The sequence below is a fragment of the Elephas maximus genome, chromosome X (assembly GCF_024166365.1).
Source record: "Elephas maximus indicus isolate mEleMax1 chromosome X, mEleMax1 primary haplotype, whole genome shotgun sequence".
NCBI lineage: Eukaryota > Metazoa > Chordata > Mammalia > Proboscidea > Elephantidae > Elephas > Elephas maximus.
In genome coordinates this window covers 9,134,666-9,154,077 of record NC_064846.1, presented here as the reverse complement: position 1 = coordinate 9,154,077, position 19,412 = coordinate 9,134,666, and positions in this window count along the sequence as shown.

Below are 19,412 nucleotides of genomic sequence, written 5' to 3'. Positions count from 1 at the left end.
CTCAACATAGTAAAGACATCAACTTTCCTCAAATGTATTTATAGGTTTAACGAAACTCCTATTAAAATTAAAGCAAGGTTTTTTATTGACACAAATAAGTATATAGTAAAATTCATGGGGAAAGGCACAAGTCTTAGAATAGCTAAAAAAAATAAAATAAAAATGCATAAAGACGAAAGTTTATTAGTGGTTACCAAGTGCTAGGGGGAGAGGGTAAGGGGAAATTATTGTTTAAGGGATGCTGAGTTCCTGTTTAGGGTAATGGAAAACTTTTGGAAATTGATAGTGGTGATGGTAGCAAAACATGGTGAATGTAATTAATGTCACTGAATTGCACACTTACAAATGATTAAAATGGCAAATGTTTTATTATAAATATTTTACCACAATAAAATTTAAAAGACAATCTTGATAAAGAAGAATAAAATGGAAAGAATCACTCTGCCAGATAATAAGACGTACTGGTTTTTTACTTATATAGCTACAGTTATCAAGACACATAGATCAATGGAACAGAATAGAAAACCCAGAACTAGATCCACAAAAATATTTCTAACAAATTTTTGACAAAGATGCAAAAGCAATTCAATAGAGGAAGCACACTCTTTTCAACAAATGTTATTGGAACAACTGGGCATTCACAGACAAAAAAAATGAACATATTCCTAACAAATCTTTAACTCAAAACTATAAAACTTTTAGAATTTAAAAAAATTGGGGAAAATCTTTGGGATTTAGGACAGGGCAAAGAGTTCAGAGGCTTGACACCAAAAGTATAACTGATAAAAGAAAAATTGGACCTCATCAAAACTAAAAGAAAAAAAAAATTGAAAGCCCATGTGAAGAGGATGAAAAGACAAAGTATCAACCTAGAAAAAATATTTGCAAACCACATTTTCAAGAAAGGATTCATATATAGAATACATAAATAACTCTCAAAACTCAACAAAAAAAGAACAGCAAATGTGCAGAAGACATGAAGAGACATTTCACCGAAGAGAGTATACAGATGGCAAATAAGCACATGAAAAGATGTTCAACATCATTAACTGTCAGAGAATTGCAAATTAAAACCACAGTCAGGACACACCTATCAGAATGGCTAAAACAAAAAAATAGTGACAACATAAATGCTGTGGAGAATGTGGAGAAACCGGGTCACTCAAACAGTGCTGGTGGGAATGTAAAAGGGTATAAAAAAAAGGGTATAGACACTGGAAAAAAACTTTGGTATCTTCTTTTAAAGCTAAACATGCAATTACAATATGAACCAGCAATAGTACTTGGGCATTTATTCCAGAGAAATGAAAAACTTATGCTCACATTAAAAACATGTACATGAATATTCATGGCAGCTGTATTTTCAATAGCTAAAACTGGAAACAAAATCCAGATATCCTTCAACAGACAATGGTTACACAAAATTGGTACATCCATGCCGTGGAATACAAATTGAATGAATCTCCAAGGGATTTATGCTGAGTGAAAAAAGCCAATCTCAAAAGCTTACACACTCTTTTGTTGTTGTTAGGTACAATCAAGTCAGTTCCGACTCAGAATGACCCTATGTACAACAGAACGAAACACTGCCTGGTCCTATACCATCCTCACAATCATCGCTATGCTTGAACCCATTGTTGTAGTCACTATGTCAGTCCATCTCCTTGAGCATCTTCCTCTTTTTCATTGACCCTCTACTTTACCAAGTATTATGTCCTTCTTCAGGGACTTATCCCTCCTGATAACATGTCCAGAGTATATGAGACAAAGTCTTGCCATCCTTGCTTCTAAGGAGCATTCTGGCTGTATTTCTTCCAAGACAGATTTGTTTGTTCTTCTGGCAGTCCATGGTATATTCAACATTCTTCACCAACACCATAACTCAAAAGCATCAATTCTTCGTCACTCTTCCTTATTCATGGTCCAGCTTTCACATGCATATGAGGAGATTGAAAACACCATGGTTTGGGTCAGGTGCCCCTTAGTCTTCAAGGCGACATCTTTGAGAGGTCTTTTGCAGCAGATTTACCCAATGCAATGTGTCTTTTGATTTCTCAACTGCTGCTTCCGTGGGTGTTGATTGTGGATCCAAGTAAAATGAAATCCTTGACAACTTCAATCTTTGTTTATCATGATGGTGCTTATTAGTCCAGTTGTGAGGATTTTTGTTTTCTTTATGTTGAGGTATAATCCATACTGAAGGCTGTGGTCTTCGATCTTCATCAGTAAGTGCTTCAAGTCCTCTTCACTTTCAACAAGCACTTATATACTCTATGATTCCATTATGTAACATTTTAGAAATGACAGATTTTTAGAAATGGAAAACAGATTAGTGACTTTCAGGAGGTAGGGGTGGGACTGGGGAGGGAGGTGGGTGTGGTTATAAAAGGGCAACATGAAGGATCTGTGTGGTGTTGGAACTACTCAGCATTTTGATTCTGGTGGTCCATACAAGAACCCACGAAGATGATAGAATTGTAGAGAACTTAGTACACGCACACACACAAATAAGCTGTAAAACTGGGAAAATCTAAATAAGATCTGTGGATTATATCAGTGTCAATTCCCTGGATATTTTATTATACTATAGTTTTGCAGAGGGAGCCCTGGTGGTTAAGGGCTCAGCCGTTAACCCAGCAGCTCCTCAGGGGAAAGACATGGCAATCTGCTTCCATAAAGATTACAACCTACAAAACCCTATGGGGCAGTTCTACTCTGTCACATGAGGTTGTATGAGTCAAAATCAACTGGATGACACCTAACAACAACAATAATATAGTTTTGAAAAATGCTACTACTGTGGGAAACTGTTGGAAACCCTGGTGGCATAGTGGTTAAGTACAAGGGCTGCTAACCAAAAGGTCAGCAATTCGAATTTACCAGGTGCTCCTTGGAAACTCTATGGGGCAGTTCTACTTTGTCATATATTGTTGCTATGAGCCCGAATCGGCTCGAGGACTTTTTTTTTTCTTGGGGTGCGGGGAGGGAGGAATCCTAGTGTACAAGGGACCTCTCTGTATTATTTCTTACAACTGTACATAGAACTACAGTTATTACAGTACAAATCCCATTAAAAGGAATCATTTAAGTGGTTTCCCACTTAAAGAAAGAAAGTTAAAAAATAAATAACACATCCTTGGGCTTTACATTAAAACCGTCTTTTCACAGTACACAATACAGGGGAGTGCAGCACAATTGGACTAAACCAAAAGCAAAGAAGTTTCCTGAATAAACTGAATGCTTTGAAGGCCAGCGTAGTAGGGGGAGGGGTCTGGGGACCATGGTTTCAGGGGGCATCTAAGTCAATTGGCATAATAAAATCTATTAAGAAAACATTCTGCATTCCACTTTGAAAAGTGGCATCTGGGGTCTTACACGCTAGCAAGCAGCCATCTAAGATGCATCAATTGGTCTCAACCCAACTGGATCAAAGGAGAATGAAGAACACCAAAGACACAAGGCGATTATGAGCCCAAGAGACAGAAAGGGCCACATGAACCAGAGACTACATCATCCTGAGACCAGAAGAACTAGATGGTGCCCGGCTACAACCGATGACTGCCCTGACAGGGAACACAACAGAGAACCCCTGAGGGAGCAGGAGAGCAGTGGGATGCAGACCCCAAATTCTCATAAGACCAGACTTAATGGTCTGACTGAGACTGGAAGGACCCCAGTGGTCATGGCCCCCAGACCTTCTGTTGGCCCAGGACAAGAACCATTCCCGAAGCCAACTCTTCAGACATGGATTGGACTGGACAACGGGTTGGAAAGGGATACTGGTGAGGAGTGAGGTTCTTGGATCAGGTGGACACTTGAGACTATGTTTTGGCATCTCCTGCCTGGAGGGTAGATGAGAGGGTGCAGGGGGTTAGAAGCTGGTGCAATGGACATGAAAAGAGAGATTGGAGGGAGAGAGTGGGCTGTCTCATTAGGGGGAGAGTAATTGGGAGTGTGTAGCAAGGTGTATATAAGTTTTTGTGTGAGAGGCTGACTTGATTTGTAAACTCTCACTTAAAGCACAATAAAAGTTATATAAAAAAAAGTCTTTCCAGAAACAGGTTTGAATGTGGACAATTTGAAATGAGGTCTGGGAATAGTGGAAGCTGTGTTCTCACTCCAGTTGTATATATGTGAATGATAAGAATGCTACAACACAGCTTGTGCCGAGGTTTCATTAAATCATGAACACAGTAAGGGATATAGTAGTGCAGGGAGGCAAAGATGTCAGTCACATAGAAGAGGAAAAGATATGATATGTTATTGTCGTTGTTAGCTGCCATTGCGTCAGCCCTGACTCATAGCAACCCCATGGACAATGGAATAAAACCTTGCCTGATCCTTCTCTGTCTCCATGATTCGCTGTGAATTAGACCAAAATGTAATATACTTAACTATAATTGTGGTTGATCTCAGTAGATAATAATAGATTTTTTTTCTTTTAGTTTGATTTTTACAAAATAATTTGTGTTTTACATTAAATTTATTTCAATTTAAATTCACTTTTAATCAATAGACATTTCTTCAGAAAAGAAAAGGAAATTGTACATCAGTTAGGAAGGACTTGCTAATGAACAACAGCAAAATGAAACAAAAGAGAAGAACATTGGAGTTTTGTCCCCCTCACCCCTTCATCGTTAGAGTGTTTTCACTTACAGCCTTTGGTCTCAACCTCCTTGTTCACAGCTGGAGAGTTTTTTCTGCACCATCAAGGATCTGGGCACAGCTTATTTGATCAGGTTTGGCTCTACAGTCCCATGACAGTTTTGAAGGCTTTGGATCAAAACTACAAAGAGGAAATACGCACTCAGGGTTTAGAGTACATGACAGTGAAATCATCGGATTCATTTCATATTACCGGCCTATAAGGCCGTTTGATCAAAGTCAAAAGCAAGTTTGAAGATAATTATTCTTGGAGTGAGGAAAGAGGCCCATGTAAAGTGTATGGGCACTCTCAAAGGACCGGTATAATTATTTTGATCACTGCTCTTTTGGACCATCACACCGTAATGCTTTGTAGAGCAGAAAACTAATATTTTTTCTTTTGGAAAGAATGACAGAAAGTTTAGGGTGGATTGCTTCTAGTTTACCTAATAAATGTTCCAATAGATACCCATTGAGATAGAGTTAAATTAGTGACAATCCACATCCCCCTGAACAAGGCTATGGTTAGAATTTTCCCTTTGTTTCAGCATGCCTACTTGCCCCCTTGCGTATAATATTTTCCTCTCTCCTCCCAAACCAAGAACTACTAATAGCTAACAAGTCTTCAATTCCTATGGCCCCCACTAAAATAACTCACATTAATAATGATAACGATAAATGTCATGTATTAAATACTACTTATCAATCTCTAGACTCATTAAGCAAATAATTATACAAAAAAATTAATTTCAATTGTGAAGATGATCGTGAAAATAAAATTTAAGTTGTTGTGGGAGTGCACAACAGAGGGACCTAACCTAGTCTGAGAAGTCAAGGAAGACTCTTCTTAAAAAGTGTCATTTAACTGAGAATTACAGGGTGAGTAGCTAGGGAACTACTGATGGAGTTAGGCTGAATAAAACATTCCCAACTGAGCATAAATTATCGTCGAATGTGCAGAAGCCAGAAAGAAGCATGGAACATGCAAGGAGTTAAAGAAATCTAGAAACCAGAGTAGCAAGAGTCTGTGGAGGCGAGGAGACTAGATTTATAGAGGGCATAAAGTAAGAACTGACACACACAGATCGGATAGGAGGCCGCTGAAAACATGCAAATGAGAAATGTTGGTAGCTTGATTCAGGTCAGTAGCAGTGGAGGTGATAAGTGGTCAGATTCTAGTTGTATATAGGTAGGATAGACAGGACAGTGTGATGGAGAATACATGGGGGTAGGGAGAGAGAGACGTATTAATGATTACCTTTAGGTTTCTGCCTTGTGTAGCTGGATGGATAGTGGTTGCATTTGCAGAAACTGAGATGTTTGGTAGAAAGATTGGTTCCATTTTAGACATGTTTAGATTGAAGTATCTGTGAGATATCCAAATGGAGGTGTGAAATAGGCATCTGAAATATGTATCTTGAACTCACAGAAGAGGTCTGGCCTAGAAATATTTATTCGAGGGTATTTTTTCATGAATCAGATTCCTAGGTGAGATTAGAGAGTGGGGTAAGAAGAGGGCTTAGAACAGATTTCCAAGGAACTCTAATATTTAAATTTCAAGGAGCCAAGGATGATTCTGTAAAGGAGAATGGGGGTGAAGGGGACTCTCAGAAAACTAGAAGGAAAACTAAAAATGTGTAAGGGTCATAGATGCCAAGAGTTTCAAAAGTGAAACTTTGCCACATGGTACTGAAAGGTCAGTTAAGATGAGAACTGAAAGTGTTCACTGGATTTACATATATTACCTTTTTCTTTAACATACCTAAAATACCACTATCGCTACTACTACTACTGATAACAAAAGCTGATGTGTATTGAGTGCTTTGCATATTTTATCTCATTTATTCCTCACAACAACCCTATTATTATCTCCATTTTACAGAAAAGAAAAATGGAACACAGAGAGGTTAAGTAATTTGCCAAGATCACACTGCAAAGGAATGGTGAAGTTGGGATAGGAACCCAGGTGTGTGTGCACTCAGCATTTATAAATCTAAACTTTACACTACAACACATTTTCCCCAAGGAAGGAAAACAAAGTATAATGAGGACAGTGGTAAAGAGAGTTGGAGGTGAAAGAGGGATAGATCAGAGATGGTAAAAGAAGATTTAAGAAATGGTGGAAAGAAGAATAGGAATCAATCTACAGTTGTCTGTAATCCAGATTCCTATTAATGTTGGAAAGTTTTATCCAGGCTGCAGATGAGAATAGCCTCTTGAGGCATGAAGCTTTACAGTGGAAAATTTAGTACTAACTTCCTGTTTTATTTCTGGAGAGGGTGACCAACTACATGTAGTAGGACTTTGGAAACTGATTAGTGAGATGCTTGATGTAGTGACTCAGATCCCACTTATGTCCTCTCAGCCTCACTGCTGATTCAAGTAACAGTGACTGTGAAAATTTCATGAGGACTTCAACCCCCTTCAGAAACCCTGATGGTGTAGTGGTTAAGTGCGATGGCTGCTAACCAAAAGGTCGGCAGTTCGAATCTGGCAAGCACTCCTTGGAACTCTATGGGGCAGTTCTACTCTGTCTATAGGGTCGTTATGAGTTGAATCAACTCGACGGCAGTGGGTTTGGTTTGGTTTCAACTCCCTTCAACTTGACAAGATTTTGCCTCAAGCACACAGTGAATCTTTTGTTTTCTGCCCTGGGCCTTCTCTGATGCCATGGATTGACACAGTGGTTAGAGCTCACTGGTCACACGTGCATGTGCAGCCCAGAAATTCGGAATTATCACCCCCTAATGCAACCCTCCAGAAGAAAGATGTGGCAGTCTGCTCCCGTAAAGATTACAGCCTTGGAAACCCCATGGGGCAGTTCTACTCTGTCCTAAAGGGTCGCTATGAATTGAACTAGACTCAATCGCAACAGGTTTGATTTTGGGTAAGGCAGCTCTCAAACAATGAGTGATGAAATATCTAAATATCTAAATGCTTCCCCCTGTCAATCCTGGGGCAGACAATTCTGAGAAGCATCTTTATATTTTCTTCTGGGTCTCCTGATCATCTAATGTCCTTTGTTTTCTCTTGATTTTTGAAAATGCTCTCCTTTCCCCTTAAAAGTGTGGTTAATTGTTATTTTGGGTCAGACATTGTATATACATAAACCTGTGGAACTGAGGAATATGGCAATTGACTCCATGGGAAAGCTATCACAAAATTCAGATTATGGAGAACCCTACAGGACAAATGATTCATTTTTTAAATAAATAAACTTGAATACAAAAAAGGAGAAGCGAAACCTAAAAATTAAAGGAGACTTAGGAGGCATTGACAGACCACAATTTGTAGTTATTATTACGATTCTGATTCAAATAAACATTACAAAAACATAAGCCATTTAAGTGAAAATTTGAAATTTGAACCCTCACTGGATATCCGATTATACTAAAGGGTTATTATTTCAAGTATGATAATAGTATTGTAGTTATGTTAATAAAATTAATGTTAACTAAATATAATGTGGTATTCCGGATTAGATTTTGGAACAGAAAAATGAAAAAACTAGTGGAATCCAAATAAAATCTGTACTTTAATTAATACTAATGTGTTAATGTTGGTTTCTTAGTTTTGACAAATGTACTCCGATGACATAAGATGTCAACAATATGGGAAACTGTGAGAGACAAACAAGGAACTCTCTGTAATACTATCTCAACTTTTCTGTAAATCTCAAATTATTGCAAAATTTAAAAATATTTAAAAAGAGCACTTTACAGAGGCATTTATGGATAACATTGTGTGATATATAGAATTTTCTTGAAAATAATATGAGGCAGAAAAATAGGTGGGCTTATAGATTAAACAAGATTGGCCATGAGTTGATATTCTCTCTACTTGTGTGCTTGTTTAAAATGTCCCATAATAAAAAGTAAATACAAAGACACATAGATTTTAATTTGAATAGATATTTCCATATTGCCCTCCAAAAGGGTTGTATCAGCTTACCCTCCCTATATTTCTATGTAAAATAGTAACTATTGAATTTAAATGGTAGGCTCAGTCCACTATAAGTCAGAAGCGACTCCATGGTACCTAACAACAACAATGGCAGACTAAGTAATTCACATCAACTCTCCACCTGAGAACAATTACAACTGGATTCAAGTACAGGTCATTTTAAAAGTCATCAGAGACTATTTCACAAAACCCTCTGCAAGTAAATTGAAAAACTAGATTATATAGATATGCTTCTAAGAAGGTAAAAGTTTTCAAAATTGGCCTCAGGAGGAACAGAAAACCTAAGCAAACCAGGTATCATTGAGGAAATGGAGAAAATATTTAAAGAGTCCCCCCAACATCGAGACAAGATCCAGATGGTTTCACAGGGGAATTCTGTCAAACTTGTAAAGATCAGATAATTCCATTACTGAAAATAGCTGCAAATATTAAAAAAAAGAAGAAGAAGAAAAACTTCCAAATCTCTTTTATGATGTGTGCTATCACTGATCTTAATATCAGGCAAATATTACAACAAAAAATAAAAATTGGTTGTGGGAAGAGGTGGGGCCAAGATGACAGAGTAGCCAGACACTTCTGGCAATCTCTCTTACCCTCTCATAATAAAGACCCCCAAAACAAGTAAAATGATTATATCTATAACAAGCTAGGAGCCCTAAACATCAAAGGCAAAGTTAAAAACTCACTAAGTGGCAGGGGTAGGGAGAGACGGTTCAGAAGCAGAGAGGAGTTGCTGGACCTGCATCACCAGGAATCCTCAAGCACCATTCCTGGGAGTGACTGCAGCAGGATGGCAGTAGCGTTCCGACCACAGTTTCCTCAGGGAGAGACAGTCAGCTGCACAGCCTACTCACACCTTCAGAACCAGAGAAGAACACCACTCACAGCAAAAGCTAAGTACATGCATATATTTTACTGTGTCCCCAGCCCCCAAGCCAGCTTCAGTGGCTGTAAATTTCCCTGGGTCTGAGATAGGCCCAGCTGAGAACTCAGCCATTCTTCTGGCCTTGGAGAAGGAATAAATTCACAATTGGGGGAAAAGATAATGTTCCAGCTCCACTAACATGGGGAGCTAAGGACAGAAGCGGTTCCTGTTCAGGCATAAACAGTACATGGACTTTGACTACCTTCCCCCCCTGCACGGACCTCTGTGGACCTATTTAAGGAAAATAGGCCCTTGTTGGTAGACTGCAACTGTTTCAGCTGTGCAGTGGAGAGGTTGGTGTTTGATGTTTGACACCACTTTGCCTATTAAACAGGCTCCTCACATACACACATCAGGGGCTTAAAGACTGGTGGCTCCACCCACGTAACACAGCCACCCGTGACAGTGGTCCAAGGATAACTGGTACCTCCCAGTTCTTACATACAAAAGCACTGAGTGCCCATGGTCTGTCTGCAGAACCCACCCACCTGTGCACTCTAGGGAATAGGGACGCACTTTCCTCACAGACACTCAGGGAATGGTAGTCAGCCCCTACCCTTATTGAGAGTGTAATCCTCTGCTGCAACCAGATATCTGTACCTACACCAATCACCCCTGCCCCTCTAAGACTGTAGGACAGAGCCTGTACCACACACTTGATGACCAGCTACCTGGACACCTGAGCTGAATCCATACAAGAAAACTGAATTGACTCCTAGGCTCAAATACCTGGTAACAGCTCTACCCATCTGGTGACAGGATGTTACAGCTTCAAACGTGAAAATAATCAAGCTAGCTCACTCAAGCAACCTATTTGAGCATATCAAAACAAAACAAAGTAAGAAGCTAGGATACAGTAAGCAAACATAAAATAAACTAATACATAACACATTTTTTTTTTTAACACATAGATGGGTCGGAGACAACAGTCAATATCAAATCAATAAAGAAGCAGACCATGATCACTTCAACAAGCTCTCAAGATAAAGAATCAAGGGATCTTCTGGATGAAGGTGGCTTCCTGGAATTACCAGATGCAGAATCCAAAAGATTAATATACAGAACTCTTCAAGACATCAGGAAGGACACCAGACAATACACAGAACAAGCCAAGGAACACACAGATAAAACAGTTGAAGAAATTAAAAAGGTTATTCAAGAACATAATAAGAGAGGATAGCAAGATGGCTGACTAGGTAGACGTTACCTCGGATCCCTCTTGCAACAAAGACTCGGAAAAACAAGTGAATCGATCACATGCATGACAATCTATGAACCCTGACCAACAAACACAGATTTAAAGAGTTGACCTGAGTGACGGAGATGGAGAACGAACAACTACGGGGAAGCAGAGACTGTTTTCGGAGCCTGCAGCCAGCGTCCCAGTCAGGTAACCTTGGCGCTGGGCTTAACACTAGGCGCCCGGGAGCTGAACACAACATCCTGTGATGGCGCAAACACGGGGCCCAGCCCTACCCCCCTGAACTGATCTCAGGAGGGGTCCAGCCAGTCAGAGTGGGTGGCGCGGCGATGCGGCTGGCGGGAGGAGAAGTCCCCGGGAGGCAGCGACTGGTTTTGGAGCTGGGAGTGCAGTATCCCAGCCGGGGAACCTTGACGCTGGGCTTTGGACTGGGAGCGGAGGAACTGACCACGGCTGCTGCGGGCCTGACCCTCAGGGGCAATCTCTACCCAGCCAGCACACATAGGCGACATGCCCCTCGGGAATCTCAGATAAAATAGTCATCCCAAGCAAGATAAGTAAATTTGTCTATATTCCGGGATGCTACTCTCTCCTGTTTTTCTGAATCCTCCCCCCCTTCCCAGGCAGCTTCATTAACATTGGAATTTCCTGAGCCACAGGGAGAACTGCTCCGCGGGTTTCTTTTCCCTTTTTTTTTTTTTGGTCTTTTCGTAACCCATTCTTCCGGCCTGAGAGAAGCAACCACAAAAAAACCCAGGAACCAAAAATCCTTCCCTAATTGGACTAAAAACACAGAACCAGCTCCAGCCAAGCATATGTGATCCACAGTCTGGGGCTTTCATCCCTACAGGGAACAAGGTGGCTATTATAATGCAAAGGCATTTCTGATAGGGATCTGACTGCATTTTTTTTTAGCTGATTTACTGGAAAGACAAGTTTCCCGGGTCTGATATTTCTGCGTATTCAACAGAGCCCTCACTGACCCACAACAGGGAACTGAGGGCTGAAGCTCCCCCAGACCACCTAGCCTCCTGCCTTAGGGGTCTAAGGAGGGTGACACCTACCCATCTGTAGAGGTACTTGCATTGGGGGCCTAAGGTACAGCTGCAGAGCTCACCCACCAAGGTGCTTTAGGAATAGAGACACACCTACCTCATTGACACTTGGGGGAAGCCTGTTAGCATCCTGCCCCCCCTGGAGTGTGAACCCGAGCTGCTAATAGAATCTGGGGCACACAACTATCACCACTACTTCTCAAGGTGGATAGGTGTTAGGGTGCATCACACACTTGATGGCCCAAAATGAGATTCTACTCAAGAATAGTGAATGGACTCAGGCATATATATCTGGTAACAGCACAAACCAGCTGGTAATAGGTCATAAGTAAGTCAAGGGCTACAACAATCAAGACAGCACAATCTAGTAGCCCATCCACATATGCTGAAAGAAAACAAAACAAGATAAGACTCAGTGAGCAAATATAGAATAAATCACTACTATATCTTTTTTTTTATATCTTAGTGATGGCTCGCAGACAGCAGTCGATATCAAACCACATAAAGAAGCAGACCATGACTGCTTTTACAACCCCCCAAACAAAAGAATCAACATCTTTCACAAATGAGGATACAATCCTGGAATTATCTGATACAGAATATAAAAAACTAATTTACATAATGCTTCAAGACATCAGGGATGACCTCAGAAATGAAATAAGGCAAACTGCAGAAAAAGCCAAGGAACACACTGATAAAACAGTTGAAGAACTGAAAAAGATTATTCAAGAACATAGTGGAAAAATTAATAAGTTGCAAGAATCCGTAGAGAGATAGCATTCAGAAATCCAAAAGATTAACAATAAGATCACAGAATTAGACAACGCAATAGGAAGTCAGAGGAGCAGACTCGACCAATTAGAATGCAGACTGGGAAATCTGGAGGACCAGGGAATTAACACCAACATAGCTGGAAAAAAAATCAGATAAAAGAATTAAAAAAAATGAAGAAACCCTAAGAATCATGTGGGACTCTATCAAGAAGGATAACTTGTGTGTAATTGGAGTCCCAGAACAGGGAGGGAGGACAGAAAACACAGAGAAAATAGTTGAAGATCTGCTGACAGAAAACTTCCCTGACATCATGAAAGAAGAAAGGATATCTATCCAAGATGCACATCGAACCCCATTTAAGATTGATCCAAAAAGAAAAACACCAAGACATATTATCATCAAACTTGCCAAAACCAAAGAGAAAGAGAAAATTTTAAAAGCAGCCAGGGAAAAAAGAAAGGTCTCCTTCAAGGGAGAATCGATAAGAATAAGTTCAGACTACACAGCAGAAACCATGCAGGCAAGAAGGCAATGGGATGACATATACAGAGCACTGAAGGAGAAAAACTGCCAGCCAAACACCATATATCCAGCAAAACTCTCTCTGAAATACGAAGGCGAAATTAAGATATTTACAGATAAACACAAGCTTAGAGAATTTGCAAAAACCAAACCAAAGCTACAAGAAGTACTAAAGGAAATTGGTCAGAAAACCAATAATATCAGATACCAGCACAACACAAGGTCACAGAACAGAACATCCTGACATCAACTCAAATTAAGATTAATTAAAAAAAATGCTCAAAACAGGGAATCATTGAAGTCAATATGTAAAAGATCACAATAATCAAAAAGAGGGACTAAATACAGGTGGCATAGCACTGCCATATGGAGAGGGATACAAGGCGATATAGAACAATACAAGTTAGGTTTTTACTTAGAAAAATAGGGGTAAATATTAAGGTAACCACAAAGAGGTATAACAACTCCATACAACAAAATAAAAACCAAGAAAAACGTAATGACTCAGCAAACATAAAGTCAAATACTATGAAAATGAGGAACACACAATTTACAAAGAAAAACGTCTCAGCACAAAAAAGTAAGTAGAAAAATGAAATTGTCAACAACACACATAAAAAGGCATCAAAATGACAACACTAAACACATACTTATCTATAATTATGCTGAATGTAAATGGACTAAATGCACCAATAAAGAGACAGAGAGTCTCAGACTGGATAAAGAAACACGATCCATCTATATGCTGCCTACAAGAGACACACCTTAGACTTAGAGACACAAACAAACTAAAACTCAAAGGATGGAAAAAATATATCGACCAAACAATAAGCAAAACAGAGCAGGAGTAGCAATATTAATTTCTGACAAAATAGACTTTAGACTTAAATCCACCACAAAGGATAAAGAAGGACACTACATAATGATAAAAGGCACAGTTGACCAGGAAGATAGAACCATATTAAATATTTATGCACCCAATGACAGAGCTGAAAGGTACATAAATCAAATTTTAACAGAACTGAAAAGTGAGATAGACACCTCCACAATTATAGTAGGAGACTTCAACACACCACTTTCGGAGAAGGACAGGACATCCAGAAAGAAACTCAATAAAGACACGGAAGACCTAATTACAACAATCAACCAACTTGACCTCATTGACTTATACAGAACTCTCCACCCAACTGCTGCAAAGTACACTTTTTTTTCTAGCCCACATGGAACATTCTCTAGAATAGACCACATATTAGGTCATAAAACAAACATTTGCAGAATCTAAAACATCGAAATATTACAAAGCATCTTCTCAGACCACAAGGCCATAAAAGTACAAATCAATAACAGAAAAATTAGAGAAAAGAAATTAAATACTTGAAAACTGAACAATACCCTCCTGAAAAAAGACTGGGTTATAGAAGACATTAAGGAGGGAATAAGGAAATTCATAGAATGCAAGGAGAATGAAAATACTTCCTATCAAAACCTCTGGGACACAGCAAAAGCAGTGCTCAGAGGCCAATTTATATCGATAAATGCACACATACAAAAAGAAGAAAGAGCCAAAATCAGAGAGCTGTTCCTATGACTTGAACAAATAGAAAGTGAGCAACAAAAGAATCCATCAGGCACCAGAAGAAAACAAATAATAAAAATTAGAGCTGAACTAAATGAATTAGAGAACAGAAAAACAATTGAAAGAATTAACAAAGCCAAAAGCTGCTTCTTCGAAAAAATTAACAAAATTGATAAACCATTGGCCAGACTGACTAAAGAAATACAGGAAAGGAAACAAATAACCGAATAAGAAACGAGATGGGCCACATCACAACAGATCCAACTGAAATTAAAAGAATCCTATCAGATTATTATGAAAAATTGTACTCTAACAAATTTGCAAACCTAGAAGAAATGGATGAATTCCTGGAAAAACATTACCTACCTAAACTAAGACAATCAGAAGTAGAACAACTAAATAGACCCATAACAAAAAAAGAGATTAAAACGGTAATCAAAAATCTCCCAACAACAAAAAGCCCTGGCCCGGATGGCTTCACTGCAGAGTTCTACCAAACGTTCAGAGAAGAGTTAACACCACTACTACTAAAGGTATTTCAAAGCATAGAAAACGATGGAATACTACCTAACTCATTCTATGAAGCCACCATTTCCCTGATACTAAAACCAGGTAAAGACATCACAAAAAAAGAAAATTACAGACCTATATCCCTCATGAACATAGATGCAAAAATCCTCAACAAAATTCTAGCCAATAGAATTCAACAACATATCAAAAAATTAATCCACCATGACCAAGTGGGATTTATACCAGGTATGCAAGGCTGGTTTAATATTAGAAAAACCATTAATGTAATCCACCATATAAATAAAACAAAAGACAAAAACCACATGATCTTATCAATTGATGCAGAAAAGGCATTTGACAAAGTCCAACACCCATTCATGATAAAAACTCTCACCAAAATAGGAATTGAAGGAAAATTCCTCAACATAATAAAGGGCATCTATACAAAGCCAACAGCCAACATTATTCTAAATGGAGAGAGCCTGAAAGCATTTCCCTTGAGAACGGGAACCAGACAAGGATGCCCTTTATCACCGCTCTTATTCAACATTGTGCTAGAGGTCCTAGCCAGAGCAATTCGGCTAGACAAAGAAATAAAGGGCACCCGGATTGGCAAGGAGGAAGTAAAATTATCTCTATTTGCCGATGACATGATCTTATACACAGAAAACCCTAAGGAATCCTCCAGAAAACTTCTGAAACTAATAGAAGAGTTTGGCAGAGTCTCAGGTTATAAGATAAACATACAAAAATCGCTTGGATTCCTCTACATCAACAAAAAGAACATCAAAGAGGAAATAACCAAATCAATACCATTCACAGTAGCCCCCAAGAAGATAAAATACTTAGGAATAAATCTTACCAAAGATGTAAAAGACCTATACAAAGAAAACTACAAAGTACTACTACAAGAAACTAAAAAGGACCTACAAAAGTGGCAAAACATACCTTGCTCATGGATAGGAAGACTTAACCTAGTAAAAATGACTATTCTACCAAAAGCCATCTATACATACAATGCACTTTCGATCCAAATTCCAATGTAATTTTTTAATGTGATGGAGAAAGAAATCACCAACTTCATATGGAAGGGAAAGAAGCCTCGGATAAGCAAAGCATTACTGAAAAAGAAGAAGTGGGAGGCCTCTCTCTACCTGATTTCAGAACCTATTATACAGCCACAGTAGTCAAAACAGCCTGGTACTGGTACAACAACAGGCACATAGACCAATGGAACAGAATTGAGAACCCAGATATAAATCCATCCACATATGAGCAGCTGATATTTGACAAAGGCCCAGTGTCAGTTAATTGGGGAAAAGATAGTCTTTTTAACAAATGGTGCTGGCATAACTGGATATCCATTGCAAAAAAATGAAACAGGACCCATACCTCACACCATGCACAAAAACTAACTCCAAGTGGATCAAAGACTTAAACATAAAGACTAAAACGATAAAGATCATGGAAGAAAAAATAGGGACAACCTTAGGAGCCCTAATACAAGGCATAAACAGAATACAACACATTACCAAAAATGACAAAGAGAAACCAGGTAACTGGGAGCTCCTAAAAATCAAACACCTATGCTCATCTAAAGACTTCACCAAAAGAGTAAAAAGACCACCTACGGATTGGGAAAGAATTTTCAGCTATGACATCTCCGACCAGCGCCTGATCTCTAAAATCTATATGATTCTGTTAAAACTCAACCACAAAAAGACAAACAACCCAATCAAGAAGGGGGCAAAGGAGATGAACACGCACTTCACTAAAGAAGATATTCAGGCAGCTAACAGATACATGAGAAAATGCTCTCGATCCTTAGCCATTAGAGAAATGCAAAATAAAACTACGATGAGATTCCATCTCACTCCAACAAGGCTGGCATTAATCCAAAAAACACAAAATGATAAATGTTGGAGAGGTTGCGGAGAGATTGGAACTCTTATACACTGCTGGTGGGAATGTAAAATGGTACAACCACTTTGGAAATCTATCTGGCGTTTTCTTAAAAAGTTAGAAATAGAACTACCATACAACCCAGAAATCTCACTCCTCGGAATATACCCTAGAGAAATAAGAGCCTTCACACAAACAGATATATGCACACCCATGTTTATTGCAGCTCTGCTTACAATAGCAAAAAGCGGGAAGCAACCAAGGTGTCCATCAACAGGTGAATGGATAAATAAATTGTGGCATATTCACACAATGGAATACTACTCATTGATAAAGAACAGTGATGAATCTGTGAAACATTTCATAACATGGAGGAACCTGGAAGGCATTATGCTGAGCGAAATTAGTCAGCTGCAAAAGGACAATATTGTATAAGACCACTATTATAAGATGTTGAGAAATAGTATAAACTGAGAAGAACACATACTTTTGTGGTTATGAGAGGGGGAGGGAGGGAGGGTGGAAGAGGGTTTTTTACTGATTAATTAGTAGATAAGAACTGCTTTAGGTGAAGGGAAGGACAATACTCAATGCATGGAAGGTCAGCTCAACTGGACTGGACCAAAAGCAAAGAAGTTTCCAGGATAAACAGAATGCTTCAAAGGTCAGCGGAGCAAGGGCGGGGGTTTGGGGACCATGGTTTAAGGGGACTTCTAAGTCAATTTGCAAAATAATTCTATTATGAAAACATTCTGCATCCCACTTTGAAATGTGGCGTCTGGGGTCTTAAATGCTAACAAGCGGCCATCTAAGATACATCAATTGGTCTCAACCCAACTGGGTCAAAGGAGAATGATGAACACCTAGGTCACGCGATAAGTAAGAGCCCAAGAGACAGAAAGGGCCACATGAACCAGAGACCTACATCATCCTGAGACCAGAAGAACTAGTTGGTGCCCGGCCACAACTAATGACTGCCCTGATAGGGAGCAGAACAGAGAACCCCTGAGGGAGCAGGAGATCAGTGGAATGCAGACCCCAAATTCTCACAAAAAGACCATACTTAATGGTCTGACTGAGACTAGAGGAATCCCAGCAGTCATGGTTCCCAAACCTTCTGTTGGCCCAGGACAGGAACCATTCCCAAAGACAACTCATCAGATATGAAAGGGACTGGACAGTGGGTAGGAGAGAGATGCTGATGAAGGGTGAGCTATTTGTATCAGGTGGACACTTGAGACTGTGTTGGCATCTCGTGTCTGGAGGGGGGATGGGAGGATAGAGAGAGTTGGAAGCTGGCAAAATTGTCATGAAAGGAGAGACTGGAAGGGCTGACTCATTAGGGGGAGAGCAAGTGGGAGTACGGAGTAAGGTGTATATGAACTTATATTTGACATTTTGACTTGATTTGTAAACGTTCACTTGAAGCTCAATAAAAGTTAATAAAAAAAACATAATGAAAAGTGTAATAAGCTACGAGAATCCATAGAGAGATAGCAATCAGAAATTCAGAAGATTAACAATAAAATTACAGAATTAGACAACTCAGTGGAAAGTCAGAGGCACAGAATCGAGCAACTGGAAGGCAGAATTGGTGACCTTGAAGATAAAGCACTTAGCACCAATATATTTGAAGAAAAATCAGATAAAAGAATTTAAAAAACTAAGGAAACATTAAGAATCATGTGGGACTCTACCAAGAGAAATAACCTATGAATGATTGGAGTACCAGAACATGGAGGGATAACAAAAAATACAGAGAGAATTGTTAAAGATTTGTTGGCAGAAAACTTACCTGATAACATGAAAGATGAGAAGATATCAATCCAAGATGCTCATTGAACTCCACATAAGGTAGATCTTAAAACTCACGAAGACATATTATAATCAAACTTGCCAAAACCAAAGATAAAGAGAGAATATTAACAGCAGCTAGGGATAAATAAAAAGTCACCTACAAAGGAGAGTCAATAAGAATAAGCTAGGACTACTCAGCAGAAACCATACAGCAAAGAAGGCAATAAAAAAAAAGGCAATGGGATGACTTATACAAAACATTGAAGGAAAAAAATTGCCTCCCAAGAATCATATATCCAGCAAAGCTGTCTCTCAAATATGAAGGCGAAACTAGGACATTTCCAGATGAACAGAAATTTAGGGAATTCATAAAAAACCAAACCAAAACTACAAGAAATATTAAAGGGAGTTCTCTGGATAGAATAACAATAATATCAGATATCAACCCAAGAGTAGAACACTGGAGAGAGCAATTGGATGTCAATCCAGAGAGAGAAATCACAAAAATAAATCAAGATTTTAAAAAATGCTCAAAACAGGGAA